The 21,938-nt window shown below is 35.1% G+C and overlaps 3 long non-coding RNA genes across 8 annotated transcripts in view; 1 reads left to right on the top strand and 2 right to left on the bottom strand.

The window, feature by feature from the left end:
- Nucleotides 1-21,938, bottom strand: part of LOC138127757 (uncharacterized) — a 299,284-nt gene that overhangs the window by 241,177 nt on the left and 36,169 nt on the right. The window lies entirely within an intron of this gene.
- The window catches only part of LOC138127744 (uncharacterized), a 68,005-nt gene continuing 46,810 nt past the window's right edge, over nt 744-21,938 (top strand). For 3 of the 6 annotated variants that reach the window (XR_011158367.1, XR_011158362.1, XR_011158363.1), the window contains exon 1: nt 744-903. This is a non-coding gene — a long non-coding RNA (uncharacterized lncRNA). Of the gene's footprint in view, nt 904-20,102; nt 20,922-21,938 lie in introns of those variants that run through there. The other 3 variants (XR_011158368.1, XR_011158366.1, XR_011158365.1) reach the window with 3 other exon arrangements.
- LOC138127748 (uncharacterized) lies at nt 20,145-21,892 on the bottom strand. The gene is made up of 3 exons (XR_011158375.1): nt 21,638-21,892; nt 21,481-21,591; nt 20,145-21,428 (listed from the first exon to the last, which is right to left on the bottom strand). It is a non-coding gene; the product is annotated as an uncharacterized lncRNA (long non-coding RNA).

The raw sequence follows: 21,938 nt of genomic DNA, 5'->3' as shown, positions 1-21,938 counted from the left end.
CTTCACATTATTTTCTGATTTCCATTTACAAAACTGGCTGAATTGTTTTTGATACCTTTCACCAGACTTGCTACTCTTGCTAGGTATTAATTCAGCACAGGCTTCTGCAGATTTTCTTACAATTTCTGGCGTATTTGCTTTAAAAGTCATTTTGACGCACAAAATTATTTCAACAAAATAAACAATTGCCAAACAGCCGTTGCTAATCATGTTCCAAAAATGTGACTAGATTTGGAGTATTTGTTAAATTATTTTGAAATTAATTTCAATGTTTCTTTCAAACGAAATTTGAGGCAGGATGAAATAAAATACATAACAACATTCGTCCGTGAACTCTTTTTACAGTATTCGTTTCGAGTTTCAAGACTCGGCTCCTTCGTCGTCTCGTCCTTAAACGTCTCACTCATACTGTAAACTATGAGTTCCCGGACTTATAACGTTAATTACTATTGTTTCTATTAACGAGTTCTATTACCAGTTAAAATTAATGTACTTATTTCTGAGACACGTTGTATACACGTGAATTTAGGCAAATAACTAAACCAAAATATAATTTTATTTAGCGAAAAGTAACAGTAAAACGAGTAAAACAACACTGAAATGTACTGAACAGTGAACAGAGCACAACAATTCAATGTTTTGCCTTCTGTTAGCTGATTTACTCGCTATCTCGCTAGCTCTGCGTTGGCTGCAATTGTCTCTTTCTACACTCCTTCCATTTTGATATTACTTCCATGCCCACTACACACTATTCCCGTAACATATATGGTTCGATGCGTCCGACGCCCTGCGAGTGTTGTGTATGGCACGTTCATGGAAGTCGACCCTTCCTGTTCGAACACTGATAAGTGATAAGTTACAAAATAGACCCAAAGTGTTAGGCGAGGAGTGTGCTTGTGCAGAGTAAGTTTGCTTTAAAAACTGTTGCAACAATTTTTCTGTACACTTATTATTATCAAAAAATATACTCAAGAACAATGTTAAGGAACTTCCTCACGATGTGACATGAGTATAATAATATACCTTTTTGAATTTCAACCACCAATGTGTTCCCTAAATCCACAATTTTTAAATTTTTAAAAAGAGATTGCGGTACTGTTGCTGTTGCTGAAATTATAAGTGGTAAAATCGAATTTTTTTCTAAACATCAAAGATTTCTCATAGCAACGGAGAGCTCTAAATATTTATAAATTTTTGTGTTATATGTCTGTGTTATATTATGTGAATTTGGAACAGCTATATTTAAAAGATATGCTTGCTTTTGTTGTTTATTTAAAATAATAATGTCTGGTCTGTTATGCTTAATGAACGTCAGTTAAAACTGTACGATCAAAATATAATTTGTAATTGTCATTTTCCAAACAACTTTCTGGTTTATAACTACAGTCTGTGCATTCTCAAACTCGAACATAGGCAATTAACATTGTATTGAACGTTTTTGCTGGTTCCTGCTCGCCAATTGAACTTACAGGGAAGGTAGTGGTATCAATAGAAAGATAAAATTATTGCGCTTGAAATGATACTTTTTTCGTATCCCACCTCCACCCGGCGGCACGGCAATTTTGCCGGAGTACATACACTATTACGGATAATACTATCAAGTAATAGTGCAGTGCTTATCAATATAATTACCAGCGTCTCGCCTCCACATTTTGACTTTTTTGTGTTTTATGTTCTGTGCCAATGTTAAGGAATTTCCTCACGATATGATATGAGTATAATAACCACCAATGTGTTCTCTAAGTCCAAAATTTTTAAATTTTTAAAAAGAGATTGCGGTACTATTCCTGTTGCTGAAATTATAAATGGTAAAATTGAAATTTTTTCTAAACACCAAAGATTTCTCATAGCAACGGAGAGTTCTAAATATTTATTAATTTTTGTATTATATGTCTGTGTTATATTGTGTGAATTTGGAACAGCTATATCTAAAAGATATGCTTGCTTTTGTTGTTTATTTAAAATAATAATGTCTGGTCTGTTATGCTGAATATGAATGTCAGTTAAAACTGTACGATCAAAATATAATTTGTAATTGTCATTTTCCAAACAACTTTCTGGTTTATAAATACAGGGTGTTTTCGAAGTTGAGGCGTTCCTTTTAACATGTAATAGTATGCGTTGTTCTAAAGAATTTTAGCCAAAATCACCTTAGTAAAATGTGTATGGCAATGAAGATACAATAAGTTAATTTTTTTGAAATTTTTGAAACCGGTCCTGCTCAAATTTGCGCTGATTTGTTAGAAATTGGAATTGACAAAAAAAAAATCAAATGAGCATGGACGTTAATCAAAACTACTGTCAGAGTTGTCATCTAATTAGTCGAAATGGCTTTATTATTAGGAAAATAATGAGCTCACAGATATGTTTCCAATCCATGGGCAATGCTATCACGTTATCAGAATGCATCTGCAGCGTCCAGAGAGTATTGCAAAGCGATTTCCGGAAAGACATCATTCTGGGCCAGGTTAGTTATTAATCTAGTACAGCGGAGAAATGGACAGGACCGGCCTTAAAATTTTAGAAAACAATAAAAATATACAATCAATTATCTGCGTTAATACAAACATTTTACTAAGAAGATTTAGGCTAAAATTCTTAAGAATAATGTGTAGTACCTCGTGTTACAAGGAACGCGTCAACTTCGAGAACACCCTGTATAATGTGGTTGTGTATCCTTTAATAAGTTGAATTTAACTGCTAAATTCATGTGTATAATCTTTGCGAATATATCATGACGTTTTTTATATTCGCTTTGAGCCAAAACAGTGCAAGAAGAAATGATGTGTTCAATGGTTTCCCCTTCAGTTCCGCAAATCCTACATTTATCATTATCAATGACCGATTGTAAACCGCATATGTGACAACTGTCTAAATGTCAATAAATTCGCTCTCTAATAAAAACGCGCCAAATGTTGTTGCAAGTGCTTCACTGCAATCCAATGGTGCTACAGAAGTTAGAAAACGCAAAAAATGGACTATGGAAATGAATATTTTCATTATACGGGAATATTTTCGGATCACGAAACTACAGGATGTTGTGAGTACTTACAGGCTTGATTTATTTAAAGCGTTCCAAAGTAAGTACCCCCAGTTTCCTGTTACTATTCAAAATTTAGCTGATCAGAGGAGAGCCATTATGAAGAAAAACTATATCTCTTCGGCAATTTTAGAAAAGATCAAAAATGATGTAAAGTTAGAATTGTCAATTAATTATTCTGACAATAATGAAGTTATTAATCAATCAAATCATATTCAACAGTCAATTATAAAAGAAAATTTAGAAAAGCAATTTTATTTAAGAATTAAATCTATTTTAAAATCAAAATTAAACGGTAATAATTTAATTAAAGCAGTTAATACATATGCTGTTCCATTACTGACCTATTCTTTCGGTGTTATAAAATGGTCCAAAACTACTTTACAGAACATAAACATTAAAACTAGAGTTCTTTTTACCAAATTTAGTAAACACCATACTAAATCTGCTATTGAAAGATTTAATTTACCACGCGAAAACGGTGGTAGGGGTTTTTCAAATCTAGAAATACTGCTAAAAAATCAAATTGCTTCACTAAAAAATTATTTCCTCAATAGAGCTCGTGATAACACCTTTTTCAATGCTTTGGTTTCAGCCGATAAAGGCTACACACCTTTAAATTTAAGTGATAATATAATTTCAGACATTGTTAAGCCAAATATACCTGACACAATAGCAAATATAAAACAGAAGTCTTTACATGGGAGATACTTTAAAGAACTGGAACAACCAGAAGTTAATATTCAGGCATCTCATGCATGGCTTAAGAAATCAAATATTCACCCTGAGACGGAGGGTTTTATATTTGCAATACAAGATCGTGTTATAAATACAAGAAATTATAAAAAACACATATGCGGTTTACAATCGATAATTGATAAATGTAGGATTTGCGGAACTGAAGGGGAAACAATTGAACACATTATTTCTTCTTGCACCGTTTTGGCTCAAAGCGAATATAAAAAACGACACGATATATTCGCTAAAATTATACACATGAATTTAGCTGTTAAATTCAATTTATTAAAGAATACACAACCACATTATAGTTATACACCAGAAAGTTGTTTGGAAAATGACAGTTACAAGTTATATTTTGATAGAACAATTTTAACTGACATTCATATTAAACATAACAGACCAGACATTATAATTTTAAATAAACAACAAAAGCAAGCATATCTTTTAGATATAGCTGTTCCAAATTCACATAATATAACACAGACATATAACACAAAAATTAATAAATATTTAGAGATGTCCGTTGCTATGAGAAATCTTTGGTGTTTAGAAAAAATTTCGATTTTACTACTTGTAATTTCAGCAAGGGAATAGTACCGCAATCTCTTTTTAAAAATTTAAAAATTCTGGATTTAGATAACACATTGGTAGTTGAAATTCAAAAAGGTATATTACTATACTCATGTCACATCGTGAGGAAGTTCCTTAACATTGACACAGAACATAATACACAACAAAGTCAAAATGCGGAGGCAAGACGCCGGTAATTATGTTGATAAGCACTGCACTATTACTTGATAGTAATATCCGTAATAGTGTATGTACTCCGGCAAAATTGCCGTGCCGCCGGGTGGAGGTGGGATAGTAAGTTTCTAATAATTTAGTTGAAAATTCTGTTGAACCGCAAAGTTTACAAAGTTTATCAAATTATAATGACTCTTTCTGTTATCAAAATAATTCAACACCAAACAACACGATACAAAACGACATAAATAATTTAGATTTGAGTTATAATGATATACAGTGCATTTTTTTTAACTGTTGCCATAGGGAATTGCATGGTAAAACTTGTACCCCCTGATAACTTTTGTTCTGATCGAAATATTCAAACCATTTTTGGAACAAAGTTGGAAGATTTTTTAAACTATCGGATAGATTACAATTCAATATCCTAAACTGTCGAAAAAGTTGTGAAAAAATATTTCTAGATCGCCGGAATAATAGTACGTCGAGCGGCCGCCAGAATAGCGTTCCTGTCGGCTCAACAAGCACCTGAGACCTGACTATCTCCACTTTTGACTTTTGTTACTTTCATTTAAAAAATAAATAACGAGATCTCCTCGAGGCTATAATTAAAATAAATAATAAATAAAAATATAAAACCTAATTTTTGTTCCCATATCGCCTACTACGTGTTTTGTCAAATTATTTACGTTCATTAATTTCAACTTTGAAGAGTAAAATTAGTAAAATAAAACTGCTTGTCGTTCGTTGTTCAAACAGTATGCATTACATAGTCTTATTAATGATTTATTAAAAAAAAATAAAAATTCGCACCAAATCTGCAGTGGATCATAAGTTAACAGAGGGTATAATTTTTACCATGCAATTCCCAACAGCAACAGTTAAAAAAACGCATAAGAGGTCAACCAGAAACTGGGGAGGAATTAAGGGCAAGATTAACACGCGAAGAAACTTTCAAGATCGCTTGGGACATTGTCTAGCAGTCGAAGGAAAACACTTTGAACATTTCTTTTCATAATTTCTGTTAATTTGTTGAGTTATTTGTGCGTTAACGTTTTATTTTTTTTAATAAATAAATGTTTACATGTTCTGCCTTCCAAAAGCTAATTAATTTAATCATAGCCTCCAGGAGATCTCGCTATTTTTTAAATGAAAGTGACAAAAGTCAAAACTGGAGATGGTCAGGTGCTGGTTGAGCCGACACGGACGCTATTCTGGCGGCCGCTCGACGTACTATTATTCCGGCGCGCTAGAAAATATTTTTTTCACAACTTTTTCGACAGTTTAGGATATTGAATTGTAATCTATCCGATAGTTTAAAAAATCTTCAAACTTTGTTCCAAAAATGGTTTGAATATTTTCATCAGAACAAAAGTTAACAGTGGGTATAAGTTTTACCATGCAATTCCCTATGGCAACAGTTAAAAAAAATGCACTGTATATGTTATTAATCAAAATTTTTACTACCATCAAAATTTTAAAGAACAAATTGAAGATGAATTTAATAGAACTCTGAACGAATTTGAACATATAGAACCAATTAATAGACCACTATTACCTAAACAACAAAGCTCCAAAAAATTCTTTGCAATGATTGAAATTTTAAATCAATTCATTTTACCTAAATTTGTAAATAACACGACAAGTTTTAAAAAATTACACAGTATTATATATAGTGGAGCTTTAACAATTATCAGATTAAATGGTTCAAAAGAAATTGACCAGACAAATAATATAAAAGCTAAAGAATTACCAAAATGGGAACGAAGATTAAATAAACGCATTAACAATATCAGACGAGATTTAGGTAGAATAACTCAATATTTAAAGGGTATAAATTCTAATCATCTAAATAACTAAATATATTCAATCGATTTTAAATAAAAACAGAATACATTGTTTAAAATATAACGAATATAATGAAACATTAATAGAAATTAAAGACACTTTATTACAAAAATTGAATGTTTATTCTAAACGATTAAAAAGATATAAAAATAGTATACCTAAACAACGGAAATTTGAAAACAAACTATTTAGAAATAATGAGAAGTTGTTTTACAAAAATTTAGCAAATAATAAAACTCAACATAATAATGGTATACCCACGATATACATAAGAACTGGTACGCCCACTTCCCTATACTTCTCTAATAAATAAGCGTGTCAAAAAAGCACCCCAGGTGTGAGCTTCAAGAGTTACTACTAGATGGCGCTGTATGTACGAGGGACCAAGGTTGGTAGAACTGACTAATTTGTATAGAAGGTTGCCTCGTTGCCATTTAAAACAATAGTTTGAATTCCCCCCCCCCCCCCCCCCGCAAAAGTTACTCGTGACGTCACAGTGTACTAAACTTTTACAACAGAGTCTGTCGATCATGTACTAGGTGTTCCCTCGCTAGAATAGAGCCCAAAAAGCCACCCAATAAACTTCAGGGAGCTTATAAACCTTGGGTTCTATTCGAACACTCAAAATTTCTGGGTTGATTTTACGTCACGAGTTACTTTTCCCACTTCCCCCCAATTTTCAACGAGGCAACCTTCTATACAAATTAGTCAATTCTACCAACCTTGCGAGGGACTGTCATTTATGAGTTTTGAATAAGGATATATCCATATTTACAGGTTTTATATTGCCACAAAGCACATACTTTTTCATTTTTAGCAAAAATCAAAATTGTCTAATATTTGAAACTTTGAAATTTAACGTACAAAGTTCAACAGTGACAGTCCCCGAAACAGACACTGCCATCTAGCGAATTTTTATGAACTATTTTGCGGGCTCCAGCTGGCCCTAAATTTGACGGTGAGGGGGTATACCAGTCTTCTTTCTATCATGGGTATACCAAATATAAATGAAATTAAAGAATTCTGGTCAAACATATGGTCAAATGAAGTTCAATTTAATAATCAGGCAGAATGGATTCCTAATTTAGAAAATGAGATACCAGATAGTAATAATCCACATCATATTCAAATTAGCCTTGAAATTTTAGTTAAAAATATTAATAGTTCACATAACTGGAGGTGACCAAATTCATAACTTTTGGTTAAAAAAATTTACTTGTATTCATAAATGCTTACTTGATCACTTTAACGGATTTATTAGGGAACCTAACACATTTCCAGAGTTTTTGGCCCATGGTATAACATATCTGAAACCAAAAGATTCCGATACTAAAAATCCATCAAAATATAGGCCAATCACATGTCTGCCTACAATTTATAAAATTATGACATCTTGCATTAAAGTAATAATTTACGACCATTGTCAAAAATTAAATATACTTAATAAAGAACAAAAAGGTTGTGTTAAGGAGTATTTTGGTTGTAAAGAACAACTCATAATAGATACGGTAATAATGGAACAAGCTAGAAAAAATAATAGAAATATTTATACCGCATTCATAACTACAAAAAAGCCTATGATTCAGTACCACATTCATGGTTAATTAAAATTCTTAAAATTTATAAAATTAATTTGGATTTGATTAACTTTTTATCCCATGTTATGACATTTTGGAGAACTACTTTAAATTTATCAATAAACAATACTAAATTAAAATCCGAGCCTATTCAAATTAAACGGGGAATTTATCAAGGAGATTCTTTAAGTTCCTTTATAGTTTTGTCTAGCCATTAACCTTTGACAAATCTATTAAATAGCACTGGATATGGTTTCAATATTAGACTTAATAATACCACACTATCCAAATTAAATCACCTTCTTTATATGGATGACATAAAACTTTATGCATCTAAAAAGAATCACATTTTATCTTTACTAACAATAACTGAAAATTTCTCAAATGATATTGGCATGAGTTTTGTATTGAGAAGTGTAAAACGCAATCAATATGTAGCGGTCATTACGAAAATTTAGAATACATAACTAAAGAAGGAGAAATCATTAAAAATTTAAATAAAGGAGAATTTTATAAATATTTAGGTATTAATCAATCAAATCATATTCAACATTCAATTATAAAAGAAAATTTAGAAAAACAATTTTATTAAAGAATTAAATCTATTTTAAAATCAAAATTAAACGGTAATAATTTAATGAAAGCAGTTAATACATATGCTGTTCGATTGTTGACCTATTCTTTTGGTGTTATAAAATGGTCCAAAACTAATTTACAGAATATAAATATTCAAATTAGAGTTCTCTCTACAAAATTTTGAAAAATTTTTTGAAAGATTTAATTTACCACGCGAAAATGGTGGTAGGGGTTTTTCAAATCTAGAAATTCTACAACACAATCGAATTGCTTCACTAAAAAATTATTTTCTCAATAGAGCTCGTGATAACACTTTTTTTAATGCTTTGGTTTCAGCGGATAAAGGTTACACACCTTTAAATTTAAGTGATAATATAATTTCAGATATTGTTGAGCCAAATATACCTGACACTATAGCAAATATAAAACAAAAGTCTTTACATGGGAGATATTTTAAAGAACTAGAACAACCAGAAATTAATATTCAAGCTTCTCATGCATGGCTTAAAAAATCAAATATTCATCCTGAGACTGAAGGTTTTATATTTGCAATACAAGATCGTGTTATAAATACAAGAAATTATAAAAAACACATATGCGGTTTACAATTGATCATTGATAAATGTAGGATTTGCGGAACTGAAGGGGAAACCATTGAACACATAATTTCTTCTTGCACCGTTTTGGCCCAAAGCGAATATAAAAAACGTCATGATATATTCGCAAAAATTATACACATGAATTTAGCAGTTAAATTCAACTTATTAAAGGATACACAACCACATTACATTTATAAACCAGAAAGTTGTTTGGAAAATGACAATTACAAATTATATTTTGATCGTACAGTTTTAACTCCGTTCGAGTCGCGGCCGGGCCGCCTATAAGCATTACTTACTTGTAATTATGGCTATGAATTTCCAGAGGATATTTTTGTAATTTATTTTTAAAAACAACTACACTGTTTGATTCAAATATGTCATTGTTTAAGCTGTTCAGAAAGACGAATGGGTAAGAAATGTTCTCTGAATTTGGTTTTATGTTGCATTTTTATTATGTTTTTTGTTGTAAATAATTGTTTTTTTACTAGAAATTTTAACTTAACAACTATCAATTGATTATTTCATAAACTACTTTTTTTTCGTAACGATTTCTTTGACTGCATCTTTCAGGTCCATTACTACAATGTTTTTTTTTTTAGTTTTATTTTAAATAAAATGCAGAAAAAGAAGTGATACTTGTTTAACAAATATTTTTTTACTTTTGGCCGGTACTTTATATACAGTGTGAACATGAAGTTTGGAACGAAATTCATAATAGGGAAATTGCTCGGACAGGTCGATTTTATATCGAAAAATACCATCCTGTGACGTGCAATTTCAAATAAAACAATTGCTTGATAAAAAATTTCTGTGTGCCTCACCCATATAAGCGCACGGTTGAAGTGAAACTTCTATCGTCTTTGTTAACCACGCGAATTGAAATTAATGTTATATACATTCATGTTTTTTTTTTCTTTTTCATAATAAATCTCTCCGTTATTAATTATTATATCTAAAGGAGGGAGATCCGGTGATACTTCTGGATATTTAAATCAATTAGATATTGTCACCGGCCCGGCTTTGAGAGAATTCAGTAATGAAGAAATGAAGGTTTTATTTAATTCAATCAACAAAAACAAAAGTTGTTAATACAAAAATTAGAAAAAGTAAAGTCAACTTGACAGCGACCGCGTGCTACTTGATCGGTGCCTAGCGTCTCGCTTACTGGTAACAATCGCCCCTACCCTCAAAGACGCTAGACACCTAATGTTGGTCGCCATCTCTCTATTAATAAAAATAGACAGCTAGGTTGCGGTAATTGTTTTTGGCGAGGGACGCGCACTCTACGCCCTGGAAATCTTCACAACCGCACTGTCTACAGTTGTTTTTTTTTGTCTGTTGGGCGCCACTGAAGGTTTACCCTCCTCCAGAAGGGGTTGTTGTGGTTGGTGGTTATTATCCGGCCTCAGGCGGTCGACGTTCTGCATCAGGAGGTTGTTCTGGTGGTGGCTTTTCTTGCGCGTGTTGTGCACCGGGTGTTGTTGAGAGTCGTGGTTGACACCGTCGAGGTGTTGGATCGTGTTGTGGTTGTGGTGGTCGTAGCTGCTGTTGACGGTCTGATCGGTGAAGTCGCGTTGAGATCACAGCAACGATTTTCGGGAGTTGGCCCGGAACGGGACCTGGTTCTGATGGGAGAGCGGCCGAAAGTGCGAGTTTTCCTTGCTGTGGCGGGTGTTTCTCAGCGGTCGTTTCAGCGGCTGGAAGTTGAAGATCATCGTCGGGTTTCTTACCAGTTCGTTCAGCTGAAACTGCAGGTGCATCTTCTGGTGGCGGAGCTGCAGTTGTCATTTCTCCATGTTCATGCTCGAGTGGAGGTTGTGCACGTTGATAAGATTCTCGGTCGCCGATGGGTTCAATGTCAACTTGGCCAGCTTGTTCGTCGTCTCGAACAGTATGAAGGTCTGGGTCTCGGTCCTCGATGGGTTCTTGAGAGTGGTACAGGTATCCAGTCTTTTTAGGAGGGAATTCCTCTTCTGCGTCGCCCACTGTCATATAATTGGCAGCATCTTTTTCGTCAAAGTAAGCTCCACCTGGAGCTTGGCGATCAGCTGGTCCTTGGGCTCGTTCTGCGACTGGATCTGATAGGTGTTGTGGTCGCTGATGGTGGACCTGGTTTGGCCCACCGGCGAACGGCACATGTGGCACCATGTCAGCGGGGTGGCGTGGTTGCGGTGGTTCTTGAAGATCGATTACCAGGAAACGGCACGTGGCAATGAACTTTTCCTCCGTGATGTTGGGGAAAATTCGTTTTGCGATACGTCTTTTCCTTGAAAGAAAGCTGTCGGTTGACTCACCGACGGCTTGCCTGGTTCCGTAGTACTGCGCGTGGAGTTCGATCACGATCTCGGGGCCTCCGTACTTGTTCACTACGGCTCTCTTCAAGTCTTCGTATGTTGGCGCGAATGGTGCGTTATGGCTCCACCATTCGGCTGCTGAACCTCGGAGTCGCGTTGCGATTTTGTCCCGCCACAACGCGGGGTTGGTTGTGGCGAGCCCTTTTTCGCAGAGTTCCAGGAAATTTTGTGGGTCCTCGTGGTCGAAGCCGGAAAATTCTGGGAGCTGGAGCGTGTCCGCCGGTGTGGTGACGAGGAATTGTTCCATGAAGGCCGTTAGAGCATCGACATCCTTCTTGGTGAGGGTCGAAGCCCAGGCTATCAGGTCCTGTTCCTGTTGAGAGCGAGTCTCGACCATGATGATATGCCCGGTATCTCAGGGTAGTCGGTTCTTTTTTCTATCCAGAAAAAACACTCGGGAGCCCCACGTTTGGGAGCCAAAATGTTACCGGTCCGGCTTTGAGAGAATTCAGTAATGAAGAAATGAAGGTTTTATTAAATTCAATCAACAAAAACAAAAGTTGTTAATACAAAAATTAGAAAAAGTAAAGTCAACTTGACAGCGACCGCGTGCTACTTGATCGGTGCCTAGCGTCTCGCTTACTGGTAATAATATAATAGTAATTATACGCCAAGGTAGAGAAGACATTATTTTAAGCTGAGGTAGTTTATTCTCCGAGAAGCGAAGCTTCGAGGGGAATAAAGAAGCGAGGCTTAAAATTGTCTTCTCTACCGTGGTGTATATATTATTTTTTTCACTACTAGATTCGTTAAAACCCTTTCTAATAATAATTATTAATTAAATTTGTTTGTCCGATGCGACGATCCGAGTTCTCATTTTTCAACGGTTGCTATGAAAATTGAAAATCGTCTGTCTACGTTAACCAATAAAATCAAAGAAAATCTTTCGTTGCTAGGTGACGGCTGTTCATTATTGACTACTGGTTAATAATAAAAAATTATTAACCTAGGGAGAGAAATTCTACTTCTGGGGTCAATTCAAGTCTCAATAATGACGCCTTCTAAGACTAGTAGTGAAAAAACATATTTACGGGTTGTGTGGTTTTGCTGGTTTGATGATGGTGATATAAATGATGTACTCGGAATGTATAACTTAACAAATGTATATTGTCTCGTTTTGTGTTGTGTTACAAAAGGTATGATTCAGGTAAAGACAGAGTGGTGACAGAGAGACGGACAGTTCTCGGACGGCTCTCGTCAGTGGTTATATAAGCTAAGATGGGGTGGGAGAAGGACACCCCTACTGGTTACTTAACATCCTCCCGCCTCCGAGAGAAGAGAAAAAATGAAACAGTAGATGATTAATTGACTTAAAATCACTATGAAATACTGCTCTTATACTAGTAAACATTAAAACATAAAAGCATGCAATACATAACAATACATAATATAATGATAATGAAGAAATAAAATTACGAAATGAAAAGTCAGATTACTTACGAACTAGAGAATATAAACGATTGTTGTAAATTAAAGCAAACACACATACATACAACCTAACACACATGATTCGAAATGAAAAACACAAACAAACAAAATAAAACGATATTACAAACAAAATAAAATTGTTCAATAACAAAAATAAATGTTTATATAAAGTTCGGGAAAGTCTTGATCTATATTACACTATTGAGCACTTTCGTCAATTGGCAGCACACAAACTCTGTTTATGCCTCGTTTTGTGATACCACTCGCGGTTTTCACAGAAATCACTCTCACAATTCCATCACTGCCAGGATGAAGTGCTGCTACTCGTCCCATCTTCCACAGGAGCGGCGGTAGATTGTCGTCTCGTATGATGACCATGGTACCTACGTCCAGCGGCGTTTGCGAGCGTCTCTGCCACTTGTTTCGTTGCTGCAAACTTGACAAATATTCCTTTTGCCAACGCTTCCAGAACAGTTGACGTAATTTTTCAATTCGCTGCCAACGCGAAAGCCTGTTGTCGGGGAGATCTTGAAGATTTGGTTCAATCGGGGCCGTAAGCGGAGCTCAATCAAGAAGTGACCAGCGGTCAGCGGTTCTAAATCGTTAGGATCGCTACTCATTGGCGTAATTGGCCTCGAATTAAGACATGACTCAATTAATGTTAATAGTGTGTGCATTTCCTCTGCGGTAATGAGCAATGAACCTACAACCCTTTTAAAATGTGATTTGAATGATTTCACTCCCGCTTCCCATATACCCCCCTTGTATGGCGAGCTAGGCGGAATAAAAGTCCATTCAATACCTTGATCTGTCAAGTAACTCATGATGTCTGACTGAAACTCTTTTGAGATAAACAAAGATTTTAAAATTGATTGAAGGGCTCTGTTCGCTCCTACAAAATTTGAACCGTTATCGGACATTAATCGCTTAACCTTTCCTCGGCGAGCCATCATTTGCTTTAACGCATTTAAAAAAACTCTATGTAGTGTAATCGTAAACTAATTCCAAGTGAATCGCCTTGGTAGCTAGACAAATAAAGACAACTACGTAGCATTTCATTGTTTTCTTACCTCGTCCGCGAAATTGTTTTACCTGCAAAGGACCCAGGTAGTCCAGCCCGCGAGGAATGAATGGTCTTGCCGGAGTAACACGATGGGACGGTAAATTACCCATTAGTTCTACGAAAGGTGTTGGTTTTGTTCTATAACATTTTACGCATTGATGGATTATTTGACGCACTACGTTGCGACCTGCGATGGGCCAAAACTTTTGACGAACCGCGGCTAATGTGTTCTGAACACCGGCATGCATCTCTTCAATATGAGTGCCTCGGATTATAAGTTTCGTAACGACGTGACCTTTAGGTAGAAGAATTTGGTGCTTTATATTAAAGTTAAGGGTAGAATTTTGCAATCGTCCTCCAACTCTTAGAATGCCCCTTTATCTAGAAAAACACTTAATGATTTTAAATGGCTATTGCTAATAACTTCACCTTTGGACTTTATGTCGTTAATTTCAGATGAGAAAAGCTTTGCTTGGACGATTTTTATGATGCATGTTTCAGCATGTTTAATTCGGATGATGTCAACATGTCTGTTTCTTTGATTTAGTTTTTTTTCAAGTTGTTAATAAATCTAAGGCAATACGCCATTACCCGTCTTAATTTTTTGAATGAACTAAATTTTTTGAATAATGCAAATTCAGATGGTTTGAAACATGAGGAAGTTAAATTGATTGTGGCTATTTTTGGCCAGGATATGTCATTATTTACATGTGAGTTTGTCCATTCAGATGTATTTTTTGATAAAAAGGGTGGTCCGTGGAACCATAAGTCGGAAGATTTTAATTGTATCGGATCCATGCTTCTGGAGGCGATGTCTGCTGGGTTTTGGTTGCTAGTGACATGACGCCATTGGTCTTTATCACTCAGCCGTTGTATTTGTGAAATTCTGTTAGCTATAAATGTTTCAAATTTATTTGGTGGAGACTGAATCCACGCTAGAACGATTGATGAGTCGCTCCACAAAAAACAATTATTGAAATTAATGTCTAAAACGTTTTTTACTTTATTCGCTAGTTCTGCCAATAACAACGCTGCACATAGTTCCAATCTAGGTATAGTAATTGTTTTTATTGGGGCTATACGAACTTTAGAGCATAGAATATTAGTATAATGTTTATCAGAGAAATCCGTTACTCTAATATAAATTACAGCGCCATAGGCTTTGGTACTTAAGGGTTCGCTAGGATCGGACCGCCATAAAACTTTCTGGTATTTCCAGTGTTTCTGAGAAATCCAGAGTTGTCTGAACATTTATTGCCGGAAATGTACCAATAAAGAAAAAATATCTTTTTGCAAATTTGGCCCTACCAATAAAAGGTCATTCAAAGCGGTGCCGTTTGAGGATTTGGCACTTCCGTCGAAAACAACACGAAATTTTGTTTGGGTGCCTGTAAATTTTATGATGCCGTGATGCGGCAGGTAACAACCGTCGTTGGGATTGTCGTCTTCAACTAATAGCATGTGGTTTAATGAAATGTATTCCTGCATGAAATTTTGGTATTGGGTTTTAAAGTTGCTATCTGTTTTAAATTTACGTTCTAAAGCATAGAATTTCTTTAGGGCGAGCTCCCTGGTTGCACCGATATTTGGTGGATCTGACTTGAACGGTAAACGAAGAATAAATTTTCCCTTAAAATCCCGAGCATGTGTTTGATTGAAAATGTCTTCACATTTTTGATCTTCGACAGTGAGAATTTTATCACTGTCAAAATTTTCAACTTCCCAAAATTTGGTGACTAACTTTTGTAGACTTTCATTTGGGTTGGTAGATTTAAGATTACAGCATATTGAATTGTGGATTTGAATCGCTGCTGTTTGAAACGGACCGCCTAATATCCATCCCAATGTCGTATTTTGAATGTATGTTTGGTTATTCGAAAGTTTGATACGTCCATCTCTTAAAATATCCCAGAATAATCCCGCACCAATGAGTATATCAATACCCGATGAAATGTTAAAATTAGGGTCAGCGAGATCTAGATTTGCCGGAATAGGAATGTCCGATTTTTCGAATGTCTCTACTGGGAAATTTGAATTGATTTTTCTTACCACTAAGCATTCAATTTTTACAGTGTAATTATTGCAATTTGATTTAATTTCAATTTGTGCAGATTCCTTGATCGTGTTTTGACTTTCACAAATACCGCTGCTGGTTAAACTAGTTGGCTTTATATTTAAATTCAATTTGTTGCAAAGTTCTCCTGTGATTAAGTGCTGTTGCGAACCTTGATCCAACATTGCGCGGCACATGTGTATTCTGCCGTTGGTATCTTTGCAATGTACCACCGCTGTGGATAACATAATTTGTGTGGTTTGATTTGAACACGCTGACTGATTTAAGTTGATCTCTTGACGCCTTGCCTGGTGCAAAAGCGTATGATGTTTGTTGGCGCAATTTTTACAGGTGCTATTTGAACGGCATGACTTTGCGTCGTGTGATGGTCTTAGACAGTTGAAGCAAACTTTTAATCTTTTTACCTCATCTATTCTGTTATTGATTGGCAAGTTTAGAAATTCTTCACACTGGTATAGACTGTGACTCTGCTTACATTTGGGGCAATTATTGTTGGGGTAACTTTGTTGAATAGAAAAGTTTTTGTTATTTTGAGTGTTTGTTTTTGGTACATGTATTACCTTTGAATTTTGATTTATCGGATTGTATTGAATCGATTCTAAAGTTAGACATCTTTGTGTTAAAAATGCCCTAAACTCCTCAAATGTCGGTAGCTCGTTTGATTTCAGGGTCGTCTCCCAATCCTTTTTTGTCGCGAAGTCAATTTTTGATGACACGAGATAAATTAGCACCGGATCCCAAGATTCTGTACTAATCGCTAATGATCTCAAAGCGGCTAAATGCGTGTTGACGCCATCTAGCAATGATCGCAAAGAATTTGCCGATTTGTTAGAAACGGCTTGTAAATTGAATAACTCGTGCATATGTTGTTCTGTGATTAACCGTTTATTTTGGTACCTGTCTACAAGTAAGGTCCAAGCTGTTTCATAACTACGCGCCGCTACCGGTAATGCGTCTATTGTACGGCGTGCATCGTCCAATAAACAGCCTCTAAGATAATGAAATTTTTCGATTGCCGTTATGTTTCTGTTTTCATGAATTATAGATTTGAAACTATCATAAAATGCTGTCCACTCTGTATAGTGACCGTTAAATTTTGGTAGATTGATTATGGGCAACTGGAGGGCCCTCGGGGTGATGTTTGGGTTCTGTTCGTCTACTTGTATGTTACGATTTGTCGGACGCGTGACTGCTGTACGTTCCTCTATGATGTTTTCCGCTAACGTTATTGTATCATAATATTGGTCTTCAAATTGCTCGCGGATTGCGGATTCTTTATTTATCTCAGCTGGGTCAAACCTTTCACTTAGAAATTCGATTTCTGATTGATTTTTGTTGAACTCTAATAATATTAGTTTGAAGTCGGCTAAACGATTTTGTAAGTTCCGAACATCGCTTTCTTCGGTAAAATTTTGAACGAAGGTTTTGAATCTAGTGGCAGTGGCTTTAATTTGTATACGAGTTTTCTTTAATTCCGCTAAGGTACGCATTGTTGTAATGAATTGATGATTTTTGAATTCGAGTGAAATGCACACACAGAGTGATTATAAAAAACGTATGACTATGAGGCAATTACGACATGAATAACGACCACTAACCTTTGTGCTGGTTGACCTGTGGCTGCAGTGGGTGGATTGTGGCGGCTTCACTCGAGATTCTTCTACTTCTTTGTCGACGATTCGACGATGGATGATGAGATGATGTTTTTACACTTTGCACTTTAGTGATTCGATACAATTCACTGTTGGATATGATTTTTCACGTATGCGGTATTTTTCACGTATCCGGCTCGAAGGACCATTAAATGTGTGGTTTTGCTGGTTTGATGATGGTGATATAAATGATGTACTCGGAATGTATAACTTAACAAATGTATATTGTCTCGTGTTGTGTTGTGTTACAAAAGGTATGATTCAGGTAAAGACAGAGTGGTGACAGAGAGACGGACAGTTCTCGGACGGTTCTCGTCAGTGGTTATATAAGCTAAGATGGGGTGGGAGAAGGACACCCCTACTGGTTACTTAACACGGGTCTATTTTGTAACTCTCAACGATCATCATTACTAAAGGATCCATCGTTAGTTAGTGATTTATCGGAATGTAGTGATCAAATAGTATTTTGTAAATTTAGCTTCTCGCTAAATAACGTAAATTGGCGTCAGCTGTCATCGTTAAATAGTTTATGCATTTTTACTATCCACTATATTTCGTTCGTGTTGATTTGTCGTATAAAAACTTGCTCTTGCGAGTTTTTCTAGCGATGAACAGAGACATATTGATACAAGTAGTGGCAGAATTGGAAAAGAGTTCTTATAAACTATTGTTAACTGATCGGTACAAAACATAGAGATCGTGATCGATTGTTAAATCAATATTTAAGAGATGTAACTGATCCGTTCTTTACAACAAAAGAAAATTTCAGGAAACACTAGCGACTTAGTAGGGAGGCTGGACAAGATTTGTTTTTAGAAATTTTACCTTACGTAGATAACGGCAGTCAAAAAATTCCTAAAATTTGTAGTAGTCCTGAGTTTTATGGCTCACGGCAGTTACCAAAAGCCTGTAGTAAGCAATAAGCAATGTCTCAGTCCTCAGCCTTTATGAAATTGTACAGATTATGGTAAAACACTTGCCCCAGATTTTTTTTTTGTTTTTATTTTATTTTTTTTACTTTTATTACATATTTTTATTATTCCTGAAGAACGTATTGTTTTCTAATTCGTCAACATAGAGCTGATACTGTTGCTGAGTCGTCTTGCATTTACGCCTGAGCATTGTTTTTATATACAGCTTGCCCATTGTAGCTTGAGCTGTGAGGGATGCGCAAAGTTGAATAAAGAGGTCTGATAAAGAGGCCCTGGAAGCAGCAAAGAAATGCGACAAAATTAGTGTTAGACCACTGCGCATCCGACTCTCACAGCTCAATCTACGATGGGGAAGCTGTAACTTTACACAGTCGCAAACTTTTCTTGCCGCTTTCGTATCAGTTATTATTGATTGTGATCAGTGTTATTTACTTATTGCATTTTCAACATTTGTGCGGTAGTGAGAGTAAAAAACATAAAAAGTACATAAACTGTCATGAACATATAGATACTATAAAGTTGGCCGTTGTGCTACTATCCAACCTAAAATTGTAAACTTTTGCCATAACGATGGTTACCGAATTATAATGATAACGATAGGATTTAAGAAATACCAAATATGCTGAAATCGTTGTAGTTCAATAGCGACCAATGCTTAACGAGCATCACTATCGGACGGATAGTTGTTTAACGATAAGTTACAAAATAGACCCGTTAGTCAGAATATTTTTTTCAAAAATGACTTTTTACATGTCAAACATACAATGACACTATTTGAACGTATAAACATTTGATGATATAGTATTGACAATATAATTCATGTAGCACGTGATCATGAATGATCCAATGAAAACGCGTAAAAGTTCTTAGTTGCATGGCTATCACAGCGATTATAAAAAACAAAAAAAAATATTTTCTTATTTACTTTCGTCGTTACGATTTTTGATTGAAATAAATTTATCAATTTGACAAATAAATGAATAATTTTGTATTTCATTCATTATATTGTCTCATTGAATATAACACGTGGTATTATTAATCATCGATGATATTAAATTCGTGAAATTGAAGCAGGACATTTCACTCACAATATCATCGATAATAATCATACCACTTGTTATATTATATAGTCTATCCAGTGATAGATTGTTGACAGTCAAGTATTTATTTCACGACTCCCGTACTACGCGAAGAAAATAGTACCGCGGCAAATTTAAAATATCCCACAATGTTACTAAATTACAAAATGAAGTCTTCATACACGCGTTGAATTAAGATTTTATTTAGGATGTCTCAGGATAAATGTAGGAGACGTGGATGACATATTCTTCGTAAATTCTAATAACGAATTCGAAAGAAAAAGTGCCCTAGGATAATAATAAACAACGTAAGATGTAGGCTAAAAAATTTATATGATAATAAATTTATAATGTCACATGAATGTTTTCAAATATTAACCTACGTTGACATGAATTAGTTTTGGGCCAGGAAAATAAAATAACGACATAACATGTTTACTTCTACATTTTTATTTTTATCTCACCTGGTACAAGAAGCTAACACAGGTCAGAACCCTGTTCATAATGGATTTTCACTCAAAATGGGGTAAACGTAAACATGGAAAATACGCATGATTTGACCATCTATTTTAGTCATGTATGTACCTATAATATTGTCACTTACCAGGGGTTGAATGTCCCCCCATCTCGTCTTCAAAACGCTACATCTGCAAATAAACCAAACCCTTTAAATAACTAGTCATTACCTATAGGTGAAAACTCAAATCACTATCACTATCGTCACTTTCAATGTCAACATTAATCACCAGCTCCTCAACAGACGTATATATCTCTTTTTCAAAATATTGTCTTATAATTTTATTGGTATGACCTATGTAATGTGTCCATTGTTGTGCAGAGACCCCTTCTAAAGCTGTCCTCCACGCCAAAATTGGATTTTTGTTCTTCAGAACCTCACTGTCATATGTTCGCTTGGTTTGACTCCATACCATTTCAATCGGGTTAAAAATAATGATATGGAGGCAAACGTAATGGTTTATGACCAGCCTCATGAATAACACGATCCACTACGTAGATAGGACTTTTATAATTTTGTCTGCATAACTTTAATAAGGTGTTCTTTTTATCTGTCTCAGAAAAATGGATATTGTTATTTTGAAGCCAGGTCTGTAAATGAGCTTTTCTCCATGCACAAGTTGGTTTCTTTTCCTCCAAGCGACAATGGTAACTGGCGTTGTCCAGAACAATTATTGATGGTTCCGTCAAAGCAGGTAATAATTTATCTTGCAACCACTCTTCAAAAGTTTCTGCATTCATTTCTGAATGGTAATCCAGTGAATTCTTTTTGCTTTTGAAGATGAGTCCTGCTCCTTCAATAAAATTCAAAAGTATTGCAAGACTTGAACGTTTGTAATGGTAGATAAATTTTGAAGTGAGCTCCTGGCCTAAAGTATCCAACATCACATGCTTTTCTACAATTAAAAATTATTAGTTCTGCACACTTAATTTCCTAAAATAATGGCCCCAGAAATCTACATGCAAAATAAACTCATAAATTAAGAAAAAAAAAATCTCATTGAATAAAGCACCCTTTCTTCTCTCTTACTCTGATGAACCATGTCATATAAAACAAAACGAATTTCTTGTTTAATATTTGGACCCAAATCTGTCGTACTATTTTTGGACCGTCGCCTGTTAATTTTCTGAGGCTCCTCTTGTACTGCATCTTTGTATTGCAAGACTGAGTTCTTACTAATACCCAAACAAAGTGCAGTTACCTACAAAAACAAGACTTAAAATGATGTGTTAGGTGTAAATCATCAACAGTACCTCAACAGCAGATCCCAAACACAAATTTCTTTCCTTAAAATAGGTGTATGCATTGGCAATCATCTTTTGTGCTGTCACATTACCAGCGACAATAATATAGCTTCTCTTGGCCTATGAAACAGTTCATTAAAATCAAACGAAAAACCAAGAATCTTACCTTTGACTGAACCGTATTTGTTATATCACTTAGGCCACTCATTGTTTAAAGAAAGTTTTTCCTTCGAAAGATTCTTAATTAAATAGTTTATTTTATAACACTTTGACGTCCTACAAACACACGCTGACAGGCACCTGACAGGTCGGAACCGTGTAGGGTGTAGGAATAAAAAAGGCGCGAACACTGCCAACGTTAAAGCGCATCAACCCAATGTTCCTATTGATATATATTGTTAATGTCTAGGGAAATGTCTTTTTTTCACGATATTTGAAAAAGTTGAATCTATGGCTGGATTCACTAT

This window comes from Tenebrio molitor, chromosome 4, assembly GCF_963966145.1.
Source record: "Tenebrio molitor chromosome 4, icTenMoli1.1, whole genome shotgun sequence".
In the NCBI taxonomy this organism is placed as follows: Eukaryota; Metazoa; Arthropoda; class Insecta; order Coleoptera; family Tenebrionidae; genus Tenebrio; species Tenebrio molitor.
Note: the sequence above shows the minus strand (reverse complement) of the source record. Positions and strands in the feature narration are given on the sequence as shown.